At 40.4% G+C, this 23,052-nt stretch overlaps 1 long non-coding RNA gene across 3 annotated transcripts in view; it reads left to right on the forward strand.

Moving 5' to 3' along the window:
* Nucleotides 1-471: 471 nt before the first annotated feature.
* Nucleotides 472-23,052, forward strand: part of LOC141788542 (uncharacterized) — a 44,045-nt gene continuing 21,464 nt past the window's right edge. The window contains exons 1-2 of one of the 3 annotated variants that reach the window (XR_012598146.1): nt 472-582; nt 15,678-15,855. This is a non-coding gene — a long non-coding RNA (uncharacterized LOC141788542). Of the gene's footprint in view, nt 583-5,265; nt 5,592-15,677; nt 15,856-23,052 lie in introns of those variants that run through there. The other 2 variants (XR_012598145.1, XR_012598144.1) reach the window with 2 other exon arrangements.

Raw genomic sequence — 23,052 nt, forward strand, 5'->3', positions numbered from 1 at the left:
TTACTTCCTAAATCCCCTACTCCTTCGTGAAAAAGCTCACTGAAAATGTGTCTTCATACCAGATAAAACGGGATAAACGACCATTAATTATTTTCATTAATTATTTTCTATTTCTTTGATGAAAAATATTTCGTTTAGCTTGCAAAATCTCAAAAACGTGAAAGTTGTCGAGTTTCTTGTTTAATATGGGTACAGACAGAAAATAAACTCTAAACATTTTGTAATTGATAACCTAGCCACCGCATTCCAAGACTTTTACATTGAAGCTAAATGTATCTGAGGCCTCCCTCCCCCTCCTGTGAAGCACTGTGCGTGTATTGACGTGTTGTGAATGACAATGGTGCGCTGCGCTTGAACTTGACCGGCGGACTTTCCTGGGAAAAGAGGCGCCACTTTGGCCCTTTGCTCATCTCCTTTATGAGGTGCAGCCTGTTCAGACTAAAGTCAGCGCTCATTTGCATAAACTTCAGCCTGTTCCCAATTAAACCAGCAAAGCAGTTAGGGCAGCAGTCTGTTTGCACATGGCGAGGACTCCACCAACATCTCTCCGGCAAACTGGGCACCAGGAGAGGCAGCAGCAATGTGAGTCATAGTTTTATTTTGTACTTAAACAGTGTTTTGATTCAACTTCTCTAAAAGTAAAATCTGTAGATTTTACACGAGTTTAAGTGAATGTTTTTTGTCAGTTTTTTTTTTTTTTTTTTTTTTTTTTTTCATGCTGGATATTATCCAATAAGGTTTAGTCTGACTTTCTATTCTGCTCACTGTTTAACAAAGTGAGAGTTGGTCTGACACAAACCTGTCACTTGTTTCTGTCTGTATTACTAACTGTTTAAGGCATTTTTTGCCTAACTCCAAAGCTTTGATGTCTGGAGATCCCTGGTTTGATTCCTGGGTCATCTGATTTTTTTTTATTATTGACTCAGCAGGGTGATGTGCCTGTGAAAGCCTTTGCATTATTGTAAAATTGATCATTTCTGCTGAGCATATCTACAGTAGTGTACTTTACTGTCCTGTGTGTCAGCACAATGCAGGCAGATATAAGTGCTACATGTTGACAAACTGCAGCTGTTATTCTTACTCACCTGCTGGAGCATCAGATTGCATCATTACTTCTTTGTTGGATTAGTAAATTGGCTTTTGTGTCATTATGTGAAGTAAAAGCAATTTATTGGGAGCAGTTTGTTGGGATTTTTGAGAGCCAAGGTGTTAAAGTCTCAGTGATCCATTCTTCAGTCATCCTGCTAGAATAACAAATAATTAAAGTATATATATATTTAAAAGAGGTCAGAAAGTGTAATTATGGACTCTTGTTAGTACTGTTCTTTGTATTCAGCTTAGATGCCATCCTACCTCTACAGCAGTTAAGATGCACACTGGAAATGTTGCTTATATATTTGGTCTCTAATCCACAATTTGCAAAAACTTAGCTGAATATTAAAAACTTAAAGACTTGAAAACAGCCAACAAGTGTTATGTGTTCACTAAATTCATTTGTGACTTCAAATCCTGGAACCCCCATCAGAAAAAATACTATAACCTCCATCAGTCCATGATTGGTATGAGGTGCTAATGTGTGCATCACAAAAGACAGCAGGAATATTAGCCCTCTGTTTGTTTTCATGTGTGACCTGTGACCTCTTGATGCCCCAGTGTCAGCTCTCACCCCTTTGAAGTGCAGACATTACAATTCCCAGAAGTGGCCACTTGAACTGGTCAGTTATTATTAACAATTGACACCAACAGGTCCACACACATACATCCTCTCTCTCAAACACACATTGGACTAAAACTAATGAATTTAATGGCAGATCTACATTTTTTAAAAAAAAGGGTAATTATTATCTTTTTCACTTGAGTATGTTTCAGCAGCAACTAAATCAAATACTTTTTCAAATTTAATGAAACAGTTGTGTTTCCATGGCATCTGTCACCCAACATTGCATTTCCTAAAATAATTCAATTTTAATGAGCTGAGGGTAAATTTAAAACTATTTTCCACGTGAAAGAAAATATCTTTTTCATAAATGATGCTAATCGTGCCCCTAAAATTACTCAATAAATGGATTCCCTAATTTTACATGGTTAAAATAGTATATATAATTTTTTGGTCTTTTTAAAATGCACTGCTCGAAAACAGCAATTTCGAATGACGTCATACATCTAACTGCTTGCGCAAAAATCAATTCTGATTACAGCGGATTAAAGAAACCCAAGCATTTATTATTATTATTATTATTATTATTATTATTATTATTATTATTATTATTATTATTATTATTATTATTATTATATTTTTATGGTTTTAAATCTAAATAACAACCAGCAGGCATGTCCCGTTTCCTCCTATGATTCCAAGAACCTTTTTTTCTTTGTCATTTTTGAACTTATCTTTGGCTTAAGTCTAAAGTAGACTGTAAAAAATGTGAAGATTTATTTTCTTTTGGAAATTCCAAAACCACAAACATGCTAAAATACTCCCAAGTTAAGTTGAGAACCACATCTTTTCTCAATAATTCGGAATTTAACCGGTAATGGCAGCTTTGTCATCAAGATTTTATTATTTCATACACAGGCGTATATTCTTTGGTCAAAACTTAAACTAAATCTTGATAAATCTCACTGCTTCTTCAGGCTAATAACCTTTAATAACAGCCTGTCTGAGATTACCTGGATTCTGTGCTATTACTTTTTTTTTTTTTTTAAACAAAAAATGTCACTGCTGAAGCATTAAAAGAAAATCCACTCGACAATATAAACAGAATTACTACTCTAACCATTTCCCCAAAACCACACAATGTTATTTTATAATCTATGTTTGATTTCACAGTTCTGACAATCTACAGTTTTACAGTTTTATTTATTTTATTACAATGGGACAACGATGAACACGTGTTGTTGATACAGTTTGAATAATTGACTTTAGATGAACCTCATTTTTAGGGTTACAGCTATTCATGTCGTTCAATACGTCCATCGTTATTTTGAGGGTAATCACTTTCTTTCAGCAAAGTTTAAAAACTGTGCAGCATTTCCTTCTTCTTTGCGTGGGCCAAGACATGTTACGACACATGACGTAAGTGCGTTAATTACAGCCTAATAACATTTTCTCCTTCCAACGCGGCATTATCACTGCATTTCGGTGGAGAATAGCATTTCAGTTGGGCTTTGTCAGATATTGGGTAAATAATCAGAAAAGGCCTGTGCTTTTACAATAAATCAGCAATGCTTCTAAGACTTGGGTCGTCTTTCTAGTAATCTATGCTGCGCACATTTAAAGGCTTTATTTATGTTTTATTAATATTGTGTGGATTATGAGCCGATTTACGGAGTTTTTAAATGCTATCTCGATTTAGGCCAGTGTGAGATTCAACAGGCCTCAAGTCCTGAGCTCAGAGCTGCCTCTTGGTCGCTAGGTGTCGCTATTTAGTTCCATTGCTACTGGTATAAACAGGGCTTTAAGTTCCTTTATTTCCCGTTTGGTTAAACTGTTTTAATTTTTTTCCGCTTCTCCATCATTTCCTTTTCCTGCCCTCTACTTTCTTCTCTTTTATATTTATTTAAATACTAAAAGGCCAAATATATGTTTCATTAATCTTTTTTAACATTGGTAAGCAAAAAAACTCATCTCTCAAAATCTGCATGCTGCATGCATCATGGGCTACCTTTCATCTGTTAGACTGTATGAAATAGAAAACCTTTGCATGGTTATGAACAAATAAATCCTCTCTTTACTGTTTCAGTGGGGACATAAAGCAACCATCAGGGGTTTTTTTTTGTTGTTGTTTGTTTTGTTTTGTCCATTTAAATATTTACCAGTTACAGTTCTGTTGCTTATATAATAAGATTGAATGAATATCTTTAACATTCATGTGAAAATAATCTACCCATGTTATATTTCTGTCCACATTATTTTGTTAGTAAATTTTAAACTATAGTTTTAAAAAGTCCAAAATTTCTGAGGAAGAAAAATATGATTTAGACTTAAATCGTGAAGTTACTGATAAGACTATAGGCCTAATAAGAGTATAATAATTTAATAATGTTTTCTACAACCTCCATAAAACACTGAATGCATTAAAGCTTTAAAAATATAAAAGTATGCAACTTCGTGGATGCTGAGACTTCGTGTGGCTTCTTGTAACATTGTTTATGATTTAGATATGTTTTAATTTAAGATCTAAATAGATTCGTATATGCTCCAGCATTAACTGGACGTTTATTTCTCAATTAATTGGCACAAAGAAAAACATGCACAGACACAGAAAGAAAGAGACAAAGACACACACACACACACACACACACACACACACACACACACACACACACACACACACACACACACACACACACACACACACATTTAAACTGAGGCATATTTTTCCTAACCCAAAAATTTTGGATTTTTTAAGCTGTTTTCCTGTCACGATTAAAATAAAAGACCAATAAATAAACGAAGCAGAAGGGCTGCGTTCAATTGGACTTAGACAAATCAGGCTCATACCGACCCCACGAATGAGCCTCTGCCATGGACCCCACACACATGCGTATTGGGTAATACTTAGAATAACCTATCCCGGCACCTGACGTCAGCACGCAAAATTGTGTTCGTTTGAAAGAGTTGCGTTACAGCCCGCATATGTGACTGTTCTCCTTTTCCATCATTAACGTTCTCATATTTAAAACAATAATTCGCTCGTCTTGACTCTAGGTTATGGTTAACATGATGGCGCATGTTAGCGTTCCGTTACGCACAGAGAGAATAGAGACGTCGCACCACGTCAAGCTGCGTGACCCGCAGGAGCTCAGAGGAAGCATCTGCTGCAACAGTATCTCACACTCTGCTGCTGCTCTTTCAAAAAAACGTTTTACTGCAACGTCCTCTTCCTGAAGCCTGTAGAGAAGCAATGTGGAGACTACAATATTGTAATATGCGGTTGTTTCTGCTGCTTATATGGCTCGTTCCTGCTCGCTCTTCCAGCATGCTCTTGGCTCAGGTGACTCAGAAAAGCAAGGTGCAGGTTTGGAGAGCACCACTAGGTCGTCTATCAGAACGCTGCTAAAATCAGATGCAGAGTGCAACTAATGAGGGAAACTCGTTATTCAAACCGGAACAATGGACTCCAGTTCACAATGGTCAACGCACAAGCGGTGCAAAACGTGTTTGGGTTTCTGTGCACGTCGCCCAGAACAGCCGGTGTGAGTGTGTGTGAGAGAGAGGGAGGGGATGAGGGCGAGAGAGAGAGGGGAGGGGACCCGCGACGCAGCAGCTCGGCGCGCACTGTCATCCGAGGCTGTGGAGGAGATGCTGGGATGCAGGAGTGGATGCTGGCAGCAGTGCCACATCGGCCTTGGCTTTTCTCTGAGGCGAAACTAGAAGCATCTTTCTTGTGTAACCCTTACTGTTGGTTGGATCAGCTTGTTGTGCAGGTTTACTCTGGGCCAGTGAAGGCTTGAAACGTTTGACTTTCTCCCTGGACTCCTGGCTATACCTGAGATTGGTTACGTTGGCAAGCTGATGCTAAAAACTTGCGCTAAAACACTCAATGGACTTGGACCATGGATGTGGAATTTATTTAAAGTTTATGCCTGTGAGTATAGATTTTATTTACGTTTTATTCTTGTGTTTCTCTCTATTTACAACAGGTTTTGCCTAAATAAAAAAGGTGAGTACATAAAGAAAGAGATACCTAAAATAATACTATTTTTTTATTGTAATTATTAAAGTTATTGATTGAATCTTAAAAGGAAGTTGAAGTTTTAAAAGTGAACCCTGTGATGATGAGTGGCAGCATGGCTGCTCCGTGCCATAGTAGCGCGAGCCTCCATTGAGCGGTGTGAGGCGGGCCGAGGCGGGCTGAGTGGCCCCTGAGCTGGCGTTTAGAAAGCAAACAGTTGTGTGATTGTTAGCAGAGCCTGGGAAAATGTCCCCTCGGCTGGGAGGTGGAGGGACTTGACGCCAGAGCCTCTTGTTAAGAAGACTTGTGTGCTCCCAGACAGCATTGTGATGCTAATGAGCACCAGCACGTTGTTGAACTTGATGTTGACTTTTTTTCTCTCTTTTTTTTTTCTTGGGAGTTTTTTTTCTCTTTCTTTCTTTCTTTGCTTTTTTTTCCCTGGTCACTTGTTTGTGGGAAAATTTTCTTTTCAGCTTTACTGTGAAATTAATTAATTAGGCCTGTGCAGATGAGTACAATAGAGAGACCCCTCAGTCTTTTAAACATGCACAGTAACTTTTGTTCACTGTGTGGTGTTAAGTCTTAGGGTTATCTAGCTAAACGCGCACAAAGAGCAGGTAAAAAAAGAAAAAAAAGAAAAGAAAAGAAAGCAGTAAGTTGGACTTTTTTTTATTTGTGACTATCAAGGATGAATTCTTAATTTAAGTAGTGACGAAAAAAAAGGACAACAACAAACTTATTTAATAATTGCACATTTGGAGAAAATATTTAGTATAATAACAAGACCACAATTACACGTGGTCCTATCTAAGTTGTTTAATTAAAATAACGCCTCGTGTTCAAGCAAAATTAATTCTACACAATCTGAGATTTCAATACAATCTTTCTTTCTTTCTTTCTTTCTTTCTTTCTTTCTTTCTTTCTTTCTTTCTTTCTTTCTTTCTTTCTTTCTTTCTTTCTTTCTTTCTTTTCTCTGACCTAGCAGCGCAGAGCAACAGGTGTAGGCCCATCCAAATGAAATAATAATGATTGGACCAGTAGTCTACCATCTATATATATATATATTTATTCCAATGTAAACAAATCCATCTCATGCAAAAAAGTATCACACCTCTCTCCCATAATCAAATTGAATTTTTGACGATTTCTATTTTAAGTATAGTCTGGAGTTCATACCGTCTCGCTGTAAAGCAAATGAAAAATAACATATCTTAAATGATAAAAATCAAGAGTTAAAAAACATATAAACATTTCCCCTATCGTCGGAGCTGGTTCGTGCTTTTTTCATGCTTTGTTCAATCATGGAAAAACTATTCTATTTTATTGAACCTATTTTATTTGACTTATTCAGATTTAATTTTACAACTTGATCTTCACTCTGTAAGTGTCTCTTTTCCTTGGTTTCACCTTAATTAAAGAACACGTGGGAAAGCTGTCCCGTCGTTTTAACTTTCTCTGAAAACTGCTATGAGGTTTTCACTCCTGGATAAAGTTGAAACGATTTCCCCATGCCAGTACGGCTAATCATATTTATGTAAATTACAATGATATTTAATATTATCTTTCGTAAGCTGAGGCTTTCTCAGACAAATTCAGTCTGCAACTGTGATTTTTGTTTCTGTTGAAACTCTGATTTCCAAACAGCGTCGTGAATAGAGTTCATTGGTTTCAGTACCAAGGACAGAGACAGTACTGTAAACCAGAGGTGCTGAACTACTGTCTGTTTGATAATCCGGATTACTCATGTTTCAGAAGCTCCGTTTGTAAGCAGACCTTTAATGCATCTATTTTCATTATGATTTTATTTATTAAACTTTATGTTTGTTTTATTTCTCATTCTGAGAACCCGGGTTTGTCAGGGGAATAGTTAGACCAAAAAGCCACCTTAATCTTCGATTAATTTTTGTCTTCAGTTCCTTGACGAATATAATGTTTGTGAACACATTATGAACACAGTAGCTACATTTTGATTTATTAAAATTAAAATAATGAGAATAGGATGCTGTTCAAAGTGTGTGGACAGTGATCCGTTGTTGTCTGTGCACACCTAACTGTACAGTATGTCAGGCAGGACATGACGAAGTCAGGGGGCGTGTTCAAATATATTCACGTGAAGCTGATGAAAGGGAGAGCTGAGAGTCAATCAGCATTAACGTACAGTACAGTCGAAGACTGATAATATGGCAACACACACACACACACACACACACACACACACACACACACACACACACACACACACACACACACACTATTTGAATAATGGAAAAAAATACACCACTTCTTTCATTTCTGGAAAGAAAAAGGAAAAGAAAAAAACGGATTTAATTTTCTTTTTGATATAAATTTCACTGCTAGCTACACACCATTGAGTTTTCCCCCAACAAAAACTACCAGAGAACCAATAGTAGTATTGTGCAATTTAGTTATACTATGACACTGATAAAGCAAATTTCCACACATTATCTTCGGTTCATTGAAACAGCCATGGATCGTCATGTAGTAGGGGCTGTTGTTCGAAATATGAGACATTTTGGTTTTGCTAATAATAAGGCAACATCTGAAGCTCACAACTTTTCTTTTACTTTTTTTCAGTCTTTAAACTGATAAGAAAACTTATTCTTTATTTAAAAAACTGTGAAGACACAAGTGATCATACTTCAACTACTCTACTTGTTTAATTAAAATATTGTTGCTCTCTCTCTCTATCTCTTTCCTACCTACACACACACACACACACACACACACACACACACACACACACACACACACACACACACACACACACACACACACACACACACACACACACACACAATTGCAAAAATTCTCAACATACTCGGGATCTTGAAGTTGAACTTTCAGCGGTCTATCTGATTTCAAATAAAACCACCGTTACGAGTAAAAACTCGGGTGTGTAAATGTTTCGGCTACTCTTTAATGTAAAGCTACAGATACGTCACTGTTAATGTAGCAGCGGACGCTATGATGCAGTATGATGAAAGACGTACAGTTATGCTGTGGTTATTCTCAAGGCCTACAATTATTCAGTTAACACCCAGATCACAATGTACAATAGCTAAATGCAGAATAAAACATGGTGTGTCATTTTAGATACAAAGAAACATTAAAATTTTCAAAGTTTTAAATTTTAAGTATTCCTAGTTTTAGTAGAATAATAATTCATAAAAAAATAGGACCGTTTTGCGTTATAGGAATAAGAGACTATTAAGCTCCAAACCCTCTCCGTTGGACACTCTCCTATAACCTACAGGTTGTCACCTTGTTCAGGTCCATAAGTGGACTCACTGCTCACTCAGCGTCTTTTTGTTATAACATACTTGTGTGAAGACTTTGTGTCCTTAGTTACGCAGACAGGGTGTGGCAGAAAGCTTTATTGTCATGAAGTCCTCAAACATGGCTGTGTGTCTGATGTACTGGCAAAGGCTTGTCCAGCCAGGTGACTGGTGCTGATGCATTCATGTTGGAAGTCTTAGTGTGTGTGTGTGTGTGTGTGTGTGTGTGTGTGTGTGTGTGTGTGTGTGTGTGTGTGTGTGTGTGTGTGTGTGTGTGTGTGTGTGTGTGTGTGTGTGTGTGTGTGGTACTTTTTGGCGGGTATAGTTAACATAGCGTACGCCCAATTCTTTAAATGAATAGTTACATGTAAATGATGATACAGCCCGTCATAAGTATGAATTTTAAATGATATTGTTCCACATATTTATCACCGAGCTCTGCAGACTGTCTTTGGGGATTTTGTGTGGGATTTTGTATCCCATTCAAAAACAATCCTGACCAGTTTTAGCTGTTTATGATACTGAACCAATTTGATACTATTTGAAAGTCTTTACCATGATCTCAGTGCGTTCTTCGTGAACCTCCTTGTTGCTATTTTGTAGTTTGTAGCCACCTTGCGTTTTCTTGTCCACCCCAGATATGTCTCTTCTGCTCACCCATGTGTGCGCCAATGAGCATGCCTAATTCTGTGGACATCGCGCGTCTGACCCCGAGGCCCCCGGGCGGCCCTCCTCCTCCTGAGCCCCACATCTGACACTCTGGGAGCCGAGGCTCTTATCCCCCTTCTTCTGCTGCACAGTGTTTGACAGCCTGCAATGGACGTTTATTCCTTGATTATACCTTTGTGGATACACTTGCATTCACCGGTGGTACACTGCGAGTCAAATTTGACTGTGTCTTCACAATGTGCCGGCATCCCACGTGGTCAAGGACAGGACAGGGCAGGGAGCATCACGGTTGGAGGAAGCCGGGCAGAAAGACTCTCATCCCTGTATGAGCTAGGAAAAATAGCAGGGCTGCATTCTCCTCTGGTGGATTGTAATAATTCTGTTTTTGCATAAAAACGACCAACACTGTGGAAGTTGCTGCTCCAATAGATCGTGTGAGTAGGCTACATTATGTTTATTATCAATTAAACGAATAACGTCGCCAACCAAAAGGTTGATGTGAGGAAAATAAGTTACAGAGATCATTCTAAATCAATCAATTAAAGGAATAAAATTGGACAGACGACCAATAATATCATATTGCATTTTAGAAAAAGAATTACGCGCTACAACAGTTTTTAGACATGTGAGGATGTCATATAACAGTTATAATCTTTTCCCACCCTGTAGTATAAATGCGATTTTTAAGGTCCAGTATAATAGCTGTCCTGAACACACATGCTTATTCGTGATGCATAATAATCATGTTTGGGTGATTACAAAGGATCATGAACGCTTCTTAGTCCTGTTTGAACTTGTCAGCATGTCACCAACTAATCCACAACGCACAGTGACAGTGAGGCTGGACTTGTTCCACCAGATCATGTTGTTGACATTTAGCTGGAAGCCCATCTGTACTGTACGCTGTATACAGGCCTTTGGTAGTTTGTCATGCTTTCAAACAATTCATGGATTAATTCACTCAAAACGGAAACTATGGTCTATGGTCTGAAATGGATCGATGTGAGCTGGCATTTAAAACAATAACAATAAGCTGGTTGTTTGTGGGGCCTGGGCTGTGATCTCTGCGGGAGACAGTGGATGTTCCGTTGTCTCTTAGCTCAGACTCAGATGTTATCACACTGGAGCTCAGACTGGACCTGAAATAGTCTTATATGAATGTAAATTTTAGCTTTGTTAGGGTTATTAGCAGTGTGGAGGCTCCAGCTTCTCTGCTAACAGTGCCCATGGATGACAGGTGAATGTGTCATCATCCTGCCGCAGCTATGACTTCACTCTGCAAATGCTCGTCAAGCCTCAGCCTTGTAAGGGTTACAGTAAGTCCACCACTGCTTTTCAGGAAGGAAATAGGTGATGTTATTGCAAATTCATCAGAGACTGCAGTGTTAGTTCTGGGGCACTGCTTTATTTTGCAGAAAAAGGTGCACTCTTTGACCTTTTGCTGATCTTGGAATGATGATGACATGGTGGTGGAGTCATATTGTGCACATTTCATTTTTTTGCCACCTTTATACACTCTATCCAATGCAGTTTTGTGCTATTTTAGACCAGTATAAGGACATGCTTTTATGGCAGAGACCGCGTAAAGGCGTTTATCATGCGCAAAATAGAAAATGAAATAGGTTATCCTCTGTTAAGAAATATGCACAGAAAACTGTAGATTTCAGGAGGGAAGACTGAAAAGGAGAATAGGGACATCAGAGGAAGAAGAAGAAGAAGAAGAAGAGAGAGCGAGGAGGAGAGAGAGGGAGGCGTGCGTATGCTGGCGGAATGCAATGGCTCCATGTGACCACAACACAAGCAGCTCCGGCGGCAGCAGCGGCAGCAACAGCGGCCCCTTTAAGAGACGTGGGTTAGTTTTTCTCTTTGGTTATCTAGCTGTATGAGTTTTGTAATATCATAAAGCTAGAGAACCGAATGTACAAACTAATTCTGCAGTCGTCCCGGCGGACCGAGCCGGAACCGGCAACCGACGAATGGGGCTGCTGCCGGAGCGGAGGGATGGATGGACGGATGCAGCCTGCACGGAGGACCGGGAGCCCGCGGCAGCGACCGAGCATCACACCGAGAAACGCCTCCTGCTGCTTTGGACGTACTGTATGCTGGATAACACCAAGATAACGGATACATTGCGCCTTTTTCTTCGCGATTGATGCTTGGAGTGACAGTAGTTAGCAACCGTAGACAGGCTCCATTCATAGAGTGATGGTGAGGATGAGGAGGAGGAGGAGGAGGGCGACTCGGTTGTGCTGCTTGTGCTGTTTTTCTTAATGGAACAACATCTTCTTAAGATAGTAGGTTAAAAATCATGTGTTGGTGTTTTTCTGTTGATTGTTTAGTTTGTTGGATGCTGGCAACCAGGTGGTGAGATGAACACGGTTTGTAGCTGGGAAAGCACCTGATTGGTTGACTCGTGGGAGTCACGTGTTCCACCAGTAGCCCCTACATCTCCTTGCTGCTGGCCTTTCCATGTACTGGTATATAGTATATCAACACAATCAAAGCTAATGTAGCTTCAGATGCTCATTTCTGACTCTACAGAAGCATGTTGGTGCTTTGTTGTTGAAAGAGAGGTGAGTGTCTCTCTTAAATGTGTGACTGCCAGATTAAATGAGAAGTAATCAAACTAGAAAGTGCATTTTGGGGAACTAGTTTACCTGATAGCTCAGCAAAGATCATGAGATAGTCATCACATCATCATGTCAAAGGGAATGAGGTCAAGTAGAAGATGCTAGTGTGGTGCAAGTGTTGGTTAAAAGGATCATTTCATATCCCTGGATTTAGTTTGACTGATGTGCTTATTAGCTGAAGCTTCAGCTGTCACACACACAAGAGAAAAAAACGCACTGCTGAGGAAAGGGGCACACCATTTAAACATATTGTTTTCTGGTTTGACTGTATCCAGAGATACGCAGGTTTTTAAAAATGTAGTCAAGTCTTAAACTTCACATTATTGAAGAGTGGCTCAACTGCTTGTGTGCTAGTTAACAAAAATGCACACAAATGGCACATTTCTCAATCTACAGTGTTTCTGTCACTGATGTGAAGTAGCAGGCCAAGAAGTGATCCAAAAGTAGTGTTAGGGGTGAACAGGGTCAACTGGGTCAGTCACTAACTGTGCCAGTTCTCAGGCCTGTGTTTGTAGTCCCACCTGGACTTCACATCATCTGTCCTTCCTCCACTCCATCTGACTCTAGTGCTGCTTGAGTGTTAGGTCGTACTCAGAAGTGTAGCCTGTTGAATTTTAAACAAGCTAGTCCTGTGCTAGCTGCTAAAGCTGAAGCTGCTGTGTGTGGTGGCTCTGCTCTGCATGGTGGAGAGTGTGTGAGTGTGTAGCAACACAGAGTGGCTGGTGCTTCTGTTAGGCTGCAGGCCCCAGCTTACTGCGTCACAGGGAAAGGCAGGTGGAGAGTAGCTAGTGTGGATTAAGCGTGGAAATAGCTCTGCCTTCGCTTTGTTTTGTGGCAATATTCTGCTGTTCCAGCTGGATGTGCTAATACAAAACCATACTACCTAAAAGTGGAGGTGTTTGTCAGTGGACGTCTGTGCTGACATGTAACTGTAGGGAAAAACAAGAGTTTTTTTTCCCCAACGTAGTGTTGGTTGAGGAAAAATCAAGGCCATTGTCATATGCGGTGCAGGTATTTTGTGTTATTCAGATTGGCCAAATGAGCATGTTCATAAAGAGAACCCTGAAAGATTATCAATTTGATGAGTAGCACTAAATGTTATTGTCTCATTAAGGTTATTTATAATAACTTTTAGCATTTAAGATAGAAAAAGATGTGATAAAAACACACAAAAAAAATCTATGTTCGAAATTGGCTTCCTATTTTGTATGTGCATGTCCTTCCCGGGCTTCAAAAAGGTAATTTGCAATAATTCCCGAACGTGTTCATAATACAGCATGTCTCCATTTGATTTGACGATGGCATTGTGTTCTTCAACCACACCAAACGCCTCGCCAGCAGCACCACCCTCCCTGCTTGTGCCCAGTTGCAACAGCAGAAATTAATGCATGGCTGAGGGGTAATAAATGGAGGATATGGGGAGAGCCCCTTTGAGATTGAAATGCAGTCTGGTGAGTGACTGAGAGGCAGGCTAGACGTCGCTTTTCCCACATTAATATGTGTCTGTCTGGGCCCTCTCCACCATCAGGAGGAGGCCCTGTACACCAGATGGAGCCCAGTCTAGTCTGCGTCTAGTCTACCAACACCTGCCATAGGGCTGCAGTGCACTTCCTATTGTCTCTCACTGTGATTGATTTGATTATACATCTTTCTGAAATGTTATTGTTTTAGAAGCTTAGATTTATTTGGTGTGTTTAAAGAAAAGAAGAATTAAGGCACCAATAAAACACAGATGACTTAATTATGGAGAATGGGGCTGGAAACACTGGGGAATGAATGAGGTGAGAAGGAAAGAGGAACAGTGGAGATGTGTTTATACATGCCTTGAATTTCTAACCGACCTGTCATGTCTGTAGCCTTTCCTGTTGAAGCGTGGATATGTCAGTATGTCCTCCCATCTCTCCTCCATCACCTCTCTCCCTCTGTGTCTGCTCTGTATTGATAACATTGAGCATTTTCATGTTGGAGTTGTGGTATTTTCCATGAGGTCGAGTGTTGGAACAAAGCAGTCCTCCCGTCCAGTGTCCTGTACTCAGCAGAGCCATTGTTTTAGGTTCTCAGTCCTGCTGCATTTCCTGGCGACCATCCTATAGATGTTATCTTGTTTGTGTCACACTCGGTTACTAGATTGCACAGCTGTGCGTATGAGAGTGTGTGGAGGTGTGAGTACCCATGTGTTGACATGTATGATGTTTTTGCGCCCTGTATCATGGTCAGTGTAGAATAATAGTTTTGATTGTGTATTGTTTTTTACGATTGTAGTAATTTCCGCTTTTAAAGAAGACATTTATTTCAGAGTCTGAGTACTTGAGAATATTTTATCTAGCTGGATGAAAAGTGCATATTCCACTCAGAAGTCCCTTTTTTTATTAATTTAAAAGCTGCCTTTAAAATTTCATACTAACCTGATTATTATCATTACTATTATCCTCATAGCTATTAGTACACTTTGATTTAGATCTAAAAAATAAGAATTGCTTATTTGATTCCAATCCATATTTCAGCGTTATCAATTTTCTCTTATCATTTTACCTTGAATTGCAAAGGCCTATATAAACCTTTTCTCTGAACTTATGAATTCTGGCTTTGGTAGCCTAGCAACCGCCTCTGACCCATGCAAGAGAAAGAGAAAAAAAAAAGAATTGAAAGGCTGACATGCAGGCTCTAAACCCACAGAGGACATCAGGTTTCTGCGGATGTAATCTTTGAGTATTTTGTGTAATCGCTTGTGAAGTGGGCAAGTGTGTGTCTGTGTGCATTTATGTGTGTTTGTGTGTGTGTTGAAGAGATTGGTATTGTTATGCACTCATCCCTGAAAGTTCAAATATGAAACTTTCTTCATTCAAGTCTCACAATATGACGTATTGTTAGTTTCTGTTATTACCGGAAATCTCCTTATTATTATAGGATTCATAAAGAGGAAACTTAATCCTGATAGCTTTTATTGTACAGATGAACGTCACATCCTGCTTCTTCTATTTTTATTTTGCTAAATGTTTTTTTTTCTTTTTTTTTAAGGTAGGGGGTCGAGTCAATTGTTTTAGAAGGCCTGTTTAAAATTCATGTAGAGTAGAAGCTCAGAAAAGAAAAAAATGGCTGAAATTGCTCAAAACTTTAATTTTAGTCTTTTCTTTTTTAGCCTAATTTTTGTGCTACTTAATCTTAAAGTCAAAACTACATACATAAAGTATGCAAGGTATTCAACTGTTTTTAGTATTTAGCTTAAAGCAATTGTATATATTTATATATTGTATTTTCCTGGCTGCAGAATAAGTTTTCATTGCTGTAGCTAAAATCCGCAATGTAAGAGAGCAAAAGGATGACTCAGACATATCGAAGAGTGAGGTGATGATCTGGTACAAGAAACGACCTCTCCCTGAACTCCATGCTTTATGTTTTTACAGGATTCTGTGGAGCAGATAGAAGTGCAGCATCAGAGAAACACACACACGCGCACACACACACAACCTTTGTGATCTGCGGGCCTGTGTGTGAGCCGGAGCAGGACGACATGCGGCGGCTCCTGCTCTGAGGATCTGAGGTCACACAGCGGGCCAGAACTTCACTCCTCTAAAGTTACAGGTGAGTCTCCAAAAATGACCCTCCTGTGTGTGCTCTTCATCCTACACTTTCAGTACACCGACGATTTGTAAACACACTTGAACTTGAACTTTTCACCCACGACTTTTCAAGTGATTACACTTGAACTTGTGGAGTTCTGTTATAAAACTCCTCATTTCATCATATTTGATCTCTTCGCTAAAGGAAGTAAAGTAGACATACATCTTAGTTTTTCTACTTCCCTCACTCCTCTTCCTCTCTGCTTGCCCCCTGCTTTATAACATTTGATCCAATTTGTTCAGTTCTTTGGTTTTGGCAGATAAGACGCAGGGTGCCCACTTGTGTAATCTATATTTTAATTCCTCTGTCCATGCATTTTATCCCTTTAAAGACACGCGGGGGTGCTTGTCCTGATGTGTGTGATTGTGTGTGATTGTGTGTGTGTGTGTGTGTAAGGTGTGCTCATGTGGAAAGACTGCCAGGGTGGCTAAGTCCCTCACTCCTTTAATTCCTTCCCTCCCTCTGAACTCCCCCCAAACTGCTTACCTCTCTGTCCTCTCTGTGCTCTCCCTGCCCTGGCCTTGTTCATCTGTTCACTTCTGCGCACACATAGAGAAATTTATTCCCTCTTCCTGTGTTTTAAAGCCCTTGTGAGGAGTTTTTAGCTGGCTATTAAATGTACTTTTATTAGTCTTTATGGCACTATATGATCTACAAAAGCAAACATGACCATCCGCAGCACAAATGGCTATTACTGTGTAGTTGTTTCAAATGTCTGCGAGCGCTGCAACTGGGTCAGTGTGAGAAGAAACAGACTTTGTTTACATTTGTCATGGAGATGATTCACTGTATACATGACAATTAAAAGCCTGATTTATTTATTTTATTTTATTTAACCTTTATTTAACCAGTTTGGTCCCACTGAGAATAAAAATCTATTTTTCAAGGGTGACCTGGCCAAGACAGGCTGTGGCAAAAACAGACAGTTACAGACAGGAAACACAGAAAGAGACAAAGCACAGTCAATAAAACACAAGATAATGGATTAAAATCACGTTTCAGGAAACAACTGACTGGTATCTTATAGAACCAGCCTCCATGTCTTTCATTTTAGATTTAAAAACACTCAAAGACACCAGCTCCATGAGCTCTAGGTCATTCTGCAACTGGTTCCAGGATGAGGGTGCAGAGTACCCAAAGGCCCTTTTCCCACTTTCAGTCCGAGCGTGTGGGACAGAGAGCATAATGAGGTCCTGAGAGCACAGGGTGTACTGTCCGGTACTTTTCTGCATGATAAAAAAACAAACAAAACATAAATAGTGCGGCAGCAGACCAAGAACTGCCTTAAAGATAAAAGTGTACCAATGTGTGAGCCTCCGGGTCGCCAAAGCAGGCCATCCATGAATGTAACACAGAATCTGCACAAAATGAAAGTTCCTTACGTGAGCTTTAATGTAGAGTTTCAAGATCCCACTTATAGTTTTTTTTATACTGTAAAATATCACAGTGTTATTCAAACCGTTCTTCTTTTTTTCATGAGTATAATTATAATAGACTGGATTTCACCAAATCTGTGTATCTGTTTTCTAAACCAGTACCTACTGAGACTTTTGGCTCCAGCTGTCAGAGCGACACAGAAAAGCATTTGACAAAATCTTTTGTACCTCTGTCTAATGCTGAGGATGATGGAAGGCTGAAACTAAAACTAGGTGCCTCCCTCACTCTTCCTCCAGCTCCCCCTCTCAGCGTTGAGTGACATGACTAAAGATTACCTCCTCTATCCTAACAGCTGCCATAGTGGGCCAACAAGCCTAAGAGTGCCGCTCAGCTCGTGCATGTCGAACCTCTCGCTGAGAACAAAGTAGAAGGAGTGATGTGGGGGGAGAAGAGATTGAGCTTCAGCATTGGGGAGAAAACAGAAGAAGTGATTTTTATTTTTTTATTTCCCTCCAGGGTTAGATAAGCGTTCAGTGACATTGGCCTACTTCTATATGAGCGTTACTCCCCCAGAGAAAGAGTTGTGTTTGAGAATCAGACAAGGGAAGATCAGAGGAGATTTCACAGCCTGTGGCTATATTCCTCTATAGCGCTCGACCACCTCTTAAACCTCCTTCGCTCAGCTTCAACTCGATAAGGGCTGCCCGTCTACTTAGTCAATATCATATCCACAAACTAGATAAATCAATGCAAACAAGCTACGGCTGGACGAGGGCTTTAGAAGTGAAGGCATAGCTACAGGCTAAATTTGACGTCCAGATGCATCAATCCAGCAGTGACACTCTTCACTTCTTCTTTTTATTCATAACAGCAATTAAGAGCAGGCACGCATGGGTCTGCATTCAAGCCTTGTGTTACCCTTACAGGACCCACGTTGCAGTATGAGCACGTGCTACAATTGTTCATATAGGAAGTGCCGGCCGGAGGATGTGATTTCACACATAGCAGTGTTGCTTCCACAGTCGAACACTCTCATGTTTATGGAAAGACTTCAAGAGAGAGAAGCAGTAATCCGCTCATTTACAGTACCTCAGATCCGGCCTCATATCACTCCCTCTATTTTTCTCTCATACTCTCTCAAACACACAAACAGCACACATACCTCGGTGTGCCCCTATCTCCTCCCCCCTCTCCCTCTCCTCAACCCACCTCCTTTCCATCCCCATTCGAGCTCATCTCGCCATCACCTCTCCAGCTCCGCCACCCCAGAGAAACCAATTCAGACTTTCTGCTCCACACCGTCATGGCATGTTGGCCAAGGGAGATGGAGTCCTTTCAGGTTCTCGGCTACAACCTCCCTCCCTCCTTCCCTCCCTCCCTCCCTCCTCCTGTCACTGCCCCCTCGCTGCTCCTCAACATTTCCTCAACACGCCTGGTGTATCAGCAGGATGGCTCGACAGCAGCGATAGGACAGCTCCTGAGAATCTGTCGGAGTTATTCTGCACATTACGTGACCTTTTAAAGTTTCTCTCAAAATTACATGTGGGAGTGTGGGTGTGTGCGCCTGCCTGCCTTTGCATGGTTATACTGTCTGTTTAGTATCTGAAGGAAATGAAGCCTGCGTTATGTGTTTAAACAGAGTGCCTGCAAGGTTTATCAGTAATAGGTTATCTTTAATGGCAAAACCAAACACCCACCGCCCACCCGTGGATTCTTAAAGTTGCCAATCTGCTTTTAATACCCCGCTGTTTGCTGGGATTTTTTTCCCACCAGGCTTTCTAGATTTGTATACATAAACTGCTGCGCTGCTTGGCTGTTCTTAAAAGTTGATTTGAATTATACCCTCTGCATTATGCCGCTTGATAGGAAATAAATCTCTTCAAATGAATACACTGGATGGATGCAGGGAGGGGGAGAATATGTGTGTGTTTCTGTGTGTGTGTGAAAGGTAGGCACTGAGTGTGGAGTGGTGGCGTATGTTAACATAAATTAAAGTCTTTCTGCAGACCTGTTCTGTAGAGGAAAGAGGGAGGAGAAAGTGAGAATTAGAAAAAGAAATTTGAGTTTGAAGAACAAAAATTAGTTTGGGAAACTCATGAGGAAGAGGAGAAATGTGAGAAATTGTTTTGATGTTCCATTTCTGACCCACAGAAGCAAATCAGGTTTGTTGCATTTTTTATTTGTATGGTGATTCCATTTGCAGGTTAGCTGTGTTGTTTTTCCCTCACCTCCTTTAACCTCAGAGACCTCTGGCATCTCAGTGCACCCTGTCTGAATGACGAGGTGGTGGTGGTGTTTGAGGCCGGTGGTGGCTGTGAGGCTGGGGTGCAGCAGGGTGACAAACAGCGTGCAGGAGGGAGGGACTGCGGGGGGGTCTGCTGAAAGTCAGCAGGCTGCAGGGTGAATGGGAAAGGGGTAGAGAAGGAGAGGAGGGAGTTGTGAAGGGGGGCATTAGTAGCCAAGGCAGGTTTGGGGGAGGAGGGGGTGAGGGTGGGGGCTGTGGGGGCCCTCCATTGGTTCAATGCAACGGCTGGAGCAGCTGTGAAAAGAGGTCTCCCCTTTTTCCCACGCCCAGTACGACGCACAAACCCTGCTTCAGCCTGCCAGGGTCAAGTCACATTTCTAATATATACACCGGGCCTGTGGACTCGCACAATGAATACGCACAGCTCATTTATTTTATGTATGCACACAGACAAACACACACTTGTGTGCACACAGCTAGTAGACGGCCTCTCAGACTGAGGCACAGGTGGGGGCCACTGGAGAAAGAGAGAGAAAGATTATGACACTGATTTCTTTCCCGTTGGCATCATTGCTTTGTCGTGGATGCTGCAAATTAAAAGCTGTGAGTAACTGCCAAAACACACGGGCGTGCCTTCCTCCACTACACCTGCTACTCTGAAATAATTTACTGGGAAAAGAGTAAATAAAAAAAGAGGTTACAAAATGAAATCCCTGCATGAAAATTGCATCTTTTCTTATTTTACAATGAATACAGAAAGAGATTTGTAAAACAATTACAAATTTCTCAGTCTTCCTCGCTAAGCTCAGATTCATATATCTGTGTCTCGACTGTACACACCCACAGTGTCAAATACACACCATTTTACCTCCTCACCCAAGCCCCTTTCTCCTCACACATTTACGTCTTTTACAAACTATAATCATATTCCAGGGAGGGGGATGTAAAGGCTTTGTCCTCACAGACCCCCCCGTCCCCCAACACCACCCTAGTGCCAGATGCCCTGCTGTATTGTGTGGGTGCTGGGGGCAGACAGGCAAGCAGCGCCCCTTCCTCTGTCTCCCTCTCTCTGCATTATGATGTCACCCTACTTGTGGGTCTGATGGTCTGTCTGTGGATCAGGGCCTTGACAGGAACTTGGGTGTGGGAAGGCAAAGCGCTCAGGACGGGAGGGGGGAAGGTAAGGGGTTCAAGGAGGGGTTGAGGGGGAGTTTTTCTGGGAGTTGGGAAAAGTGTCTGGCCTGAGAGGTCAGCAAGTGGACTTGAGCCTGGACCAAGTGAGGGTCTGTCTGTAGATGTGTGTTATTTGGGGAGGTAGGGGGCTGGGTAGGTGCTCTCCTAGCAACTCCAAAGAGGGGTGGAATTTAGATTTTGTAGGTCTGAGTCCTCCATTAAGTCCGTCATTCTTGCTCCTCTGTTGGCCACACAAAAAGTTTGGACAGCTGAGATATAAGGAAAAAGGGGGAACAAAAGAAGCTTTGGCCTTTTCTCCAAACACCTCTAGCATTATGCCCCAATGTAAAGTTATGGGAGTGTGAAGCTCAAATAGCCCTGATATTAAAAAAGACAGGGTCATTGATGATGCAACATTACACACGACAGCAGAGATTAGTTCTCTTTTCAGATAAATTTGGTTTGTGAAGTTGTACAATGAGCAAAATTGCAGATTTACTTCTCAGTGGTTTTGTTTTTTTTTGAGATACAATGACATTTCTTCTACTATTCTGGTCTATAGTCAAACCCCACTGTATACTCCCTGTTTGGTGTCAGGTAAAAGATGCGAGTGAAACATCCAGTATTACTTTCAAGCAAGATCCCCTGATGAAATGTTTAAAAATTTGAAAATGTTAAGCTTTGAAGTAATAATTTTATTATCTAATATGGTTTCTTCAAAATATTCAGTAACCACAAAAAAATGTTGTACTCCTTGTTCTCCTGAATCGAAAAAAAGGAATAAAATATAAAACAAAAACAAGTAAAGGTTGGGTTAAAATTTTACACTGACACAATTTGTCAGCTTCATTGTTTTAAGTCTTTTTTTTTGAATTTATATGATTAAGGTTTTCCTAATCACACTCTGTTGGAAACATACTGGATTTGATGTTTTGTGAAATCAAAAAAAAGTTTTAATCACAACCAAATGTTTCAAATGTTGATTGAAAAAAAAAAAGTTTAAAAAAAAAAAAACTCTATTCAACAACAGATGCTGATACACCCCATGTTACATCCTCCTTATAGCTATCTGTCATGGTCATTAGCTAAAACCTCTCTAACTGTTCATGTTTGGTTATTTGGACACCAACTTTGGCATTGAGAGAGGGACATTGATCATCTTAAAGATGCTTGATACTTTTAGAGATGTTTTAAAAACAAAACAAAAGAAAAAACACGTTAGCATGAATGTTGTAGTGAATAGGCTTAATCATTTATTTTATGCTCAAGTGTTTTGAAATGTTTAACAAATGCTTCAACTTAGACACGATTTTTGTCAGAAAGTACATCCTTTTGGGACTCTACCTTTATTGTCTTTCCATCTCTTGCTCTTGCATTCTTCATTTGACTCCCTCTGTCTCGCTGTCTCTCTCTTTCCCTCCGTGTCTCTCTCTGAGGCAGTGTGAAGAGGTGATAGCATTGGGAGACAATGGGGAAAGACTCACTTAATTAGCTGGACGAGAAGATGCATTGTGGCAATTACTGAGCACAAAGGGAGAGGAAGGTATGGCTCTGTAATGTGCTGCTGCTGCTGTTGCTGCTGCTGCTGCTGTTGCGTGTATCTGCCTGCCTGTTGTAGCCTGGAGTGCAGGCAGGCCTTTATAGGGGAGAGTGAAGGCTGTAACAATGGAAGACAGGATGTACTCCATGTACAACCATTTCCAGTCCTTTTACACACAGGGACAATAGCTGCCACAGCCTCTTAAAAGCTGGAAATGCAGGAAGTGTATTGCCTCCATGGATGGATAATGTAGCTTTGAATTTACAGGTCTTGGTGGCTTTGTGCTATCCAACTTTCCAAATGTACTTATATATATAGTCTTGTTGTGAATAGGTTTGTGACATCTGATGAGGCACTCTTTACAGAAATCTACAATTAAGTTACTCATAAACATATAAATATAAACAACTTTTTAAAATATTGAATATAACTGGTTTGGGCTTGGTATCGAATTAGGTACTTTTAAAGGTACGGACCAAATTCTGTCAAAAGTACTGGGTACTGCTTCATGTAACATCAAAAGGTACCATGTTTAGGTACCTAAATGCATCCTTGTGACTGTGAGAGAATGGAAGAGTAGTTGATTTTCCATGCTGGACATGAACACAGCATTGCAAGGTTATATATTGAAGAATAAATGTGTTAAATTGAAAAAAGTAGATATATTTTACTATTAAACAAACTGATATTTTTTACCACTTAAACACAAAAAAGTACCGAAAATTGGTACCATTGAGTACCGATACCGATTGCCAGGTACCAGGCATTGGTACCGTATCATTTCAAATGTGAAGGTACCCATCCCTATAACTGGTACATAACT

This window comes from Halichoeres trimaculatus, unplaced genomic scaffold (genome assembly GCF_033239565.1).
Source record: "Halichoeres trimaculatus isolate MK-OKI-2021-1 unplaced genomic scaffold, fHalTri1.1 fHalTri1_scaffold_4, whole genome shotgun sequence".
Taxonomy (NCBI): Eukaryota; Metazoa; Chordata; class Actinopteri; order Labriformes; family Labridae; genus Halichoeres; species Halichoeres trimaculatus.